Source organism: Rhineura floridana, chromosome 4 (genome assembly GCF_030035675.1).
Source record: "Rhineura floridana isolate rRhiFlo1 chromosome 4, rRhiFlo1.hap2, whole genome shotgun sequence".
Taxonomy (NCBI): domain Eukaryota; kingdom Metazoa; phylum Chordata; class Lepidosauria; order Squamata; family Rhineuridae; genus Rhineura; species Rhineura floridana.
The window spans coordinates 56,733,165-56,735,571 of NC_084483.1; the positions used below are offsets into that span (position 1 = coordinate 56,733,165).

A 2,407-nucleotide genomic window follows, 5' to 3' on the forward strand; every position below is an offset into this window, starting at 1 on the left:
ATTGGGTGGCTTCCTTTTTCTTCCCAAGCTCAGCAAAGCTGTTAGGTTGGAAGAAAAGACAAAACCTGGACTGAAGTTAATTGAACATAGAGCAAGCTACCCAAAACCATATCCTTGAAATGAAGGATTCTGTTTCTTTAAAAATGGAGTTTCCATTAATTTAAAATGGGTTTGGCTACAAAAAGGAATGCGGGGATGTGGTTATGGGTTAGTTAGGGTACTGCAATGGGATTCTGAAGACCATGGTTGTGTCCTGATCATTCCATCCCTTCAGGCAAAAAAGGATCTCTCAACTGCAAGAAATATACGTCAAGGTATTTATTTCATTGAAGGGAATTGGGAAACCACTCAATGTGAGTTCTAATGAGCATATGGATCTGGATCAGGCATGCAATCCAAAAAAAAGTTGAGTACCAAAGTGATACTCAAAGGCTGAATCCTTTTCTGGACTGTAGCTGGCCAGCAGCCAGCTCCAGCTCTATACTACATTGCAATGCCTACCTGCTCCAAGGGAGGGAATACCATTTAAAAGCAGAGCTTGGAAAAGTTACTTTTTTAAACTCCAACTCCCATCAGCCCCAGCCAGCATGGGCACTGGGGATTGGGCTGATGGGAGTTGTAGTTCAAAAAATTAACTTTTCCAAGCTCTGTCTAAAAGCCATAGACCAGTTGTTCCTCTGCCTGTCAGTGCCCTGCCATCCCAGTGCCCATGAGGGTGCGCCACTTCACAGCCGGTGCCCTCATGTGACATGGACAGCAGCTGCCAGAAGTAAAGCTTGGAGGGAAGGTGGGTTGGATGGCAAGGCAGGACTTCCAGGAATAAAGTTTCCTTCCTCTTGGTGGTTGAGGGGGCAAGGGAGAGGAGAAGCAGCCACAGCTAGGACCCAAGAAAAGAAGACTCCCAAAGTAGGCAGAAAGTTGCCAGGGGGGTTGTTAGCTCTACCTGCCTTGACCAAGAGCACTGCTCCCAAGGAGACAGCCAGCTACTGCCCAAGCTCACATCCTTTCCTCAAGGCAAGCAGTTTGTTTATTCTGACCATTTGTATTGTCATCCTGCTTAATTACTGTTGTCTCTAAGCAGTGCACAACAGACTCAATCAATGAAACTAAAAATGAGTTCAAACTATAAAATCAGAATTCAATTACAATGTCTAACATAATTTTTTTAAGTCTTTATTAGGCACTAGAAGTTAATCAGGAAGGGAGCCTGTCTGATTTCAACTGGAAGAGAGTTCCATAAAATTGGGTCCACAATACTGTGCACATGGCTCCTGGTGGATCTGAGCCTTGGGGAACCATTAACAGTGACTCCCCCAAAGACCACAGTGATCGGATAGAGATATAAGGGATCAGGTGCTCCCTGAGGTATCCTGTACCCAAGTTGTTAAGGGCCTTGTAAATTAATATAAGAAACTTGAACCTGGCCCAGATCAGACCTAACCAGGAAGGGCATGGGAACCTCCACTACATCAACTTCTTGTTTATTTCCTTTCCCCTGTGAATTGCAAGAGTCTGACTACTCTGCAGACTTTTTTTTGTTACTCCTTGTCTTTTCCTGTTAATCTTGCATAGCCTCAGACAAAGTTACCATTGCCCTATTAAATGGGACCCTCAGCTTCTCAGCTCATTACTACCATCCAGGCCTCCTTCTCTGTGGTAGGCCTCTGTTTTGTTGGGTGCACCAGGAACTCAGGAAGCTGCCTTATACCAAGTCAGACCATTGGTCCATATAGCTCAATATTGTCTACACTGAGTAGCAGTAGCTCTCCCAGGTTCCAGACTGGATTGTCTCCCGGCTCTACCTGGAGATGCCAGGGATTGAAACTGGGACCTTCTGCATACAAAGCAGATGCTCTACCACTGAGCTATGCCCTTCACCATGAGGCCCCCGGTCTGTAACAGCAGTTATCTAGCTGAATTAGAACCTCAGCTCCTCCAGCATTAACTGCTTGATTCCAACAGGGCTTTGCCCATTGTAAGGCTAACCTTCACCTCTACCCATGCTGAACTCATATATAACATATTTATTTATTTATTTATTTATTTATTTATTTATTTATTTCATTAAACTTATAGACTGCCCCATAGCCGAAGCTCTCTGGGCGGTTTACAAGAAAAAGAACAGCATCAGAAATACAATATACATATAACAATATAAAACATTAAAATTTTAAAATGTTAAGATTAAAACAGTTCCAACATATACTAACTAATTAAAATGCCTGGGTGAAAAGTTTTAACCTGGCGCCGAAAATATAGTAATGTTGGCGCCAGGCGTATTTCCTCAGGGAGGTTGTTCCACAGTTCGGGGGCCACCACTGAAAAAGCCCTTTTTTGTGTTGCTGCTCTCCAAGCTTCCCTATGGGTAGGCACTCGGAGGAGGGTCTTCGTTGATGAGCAGAGTGTA

General features: G+C 44.0%; 1 non-coding gene across 1 annotated transcript; it reads right to left on the bottom strand.

The window, feature by feature from the left end:
* Window positions 1–1,803: 1,803 nt before the first annotated feature.
* On the bottom strand, window positions 1,804–1,872 carry TRNAT-UGU (transfer RNA threonine (anticodon UGU)). Its single transcript has one exon. It is a non-coding gene; the product is annotated as a tRNA-Thr (tRNA).
* Between the last annotated feature and the right edge of the window lie 535 nt (window positions 1,873–2,407).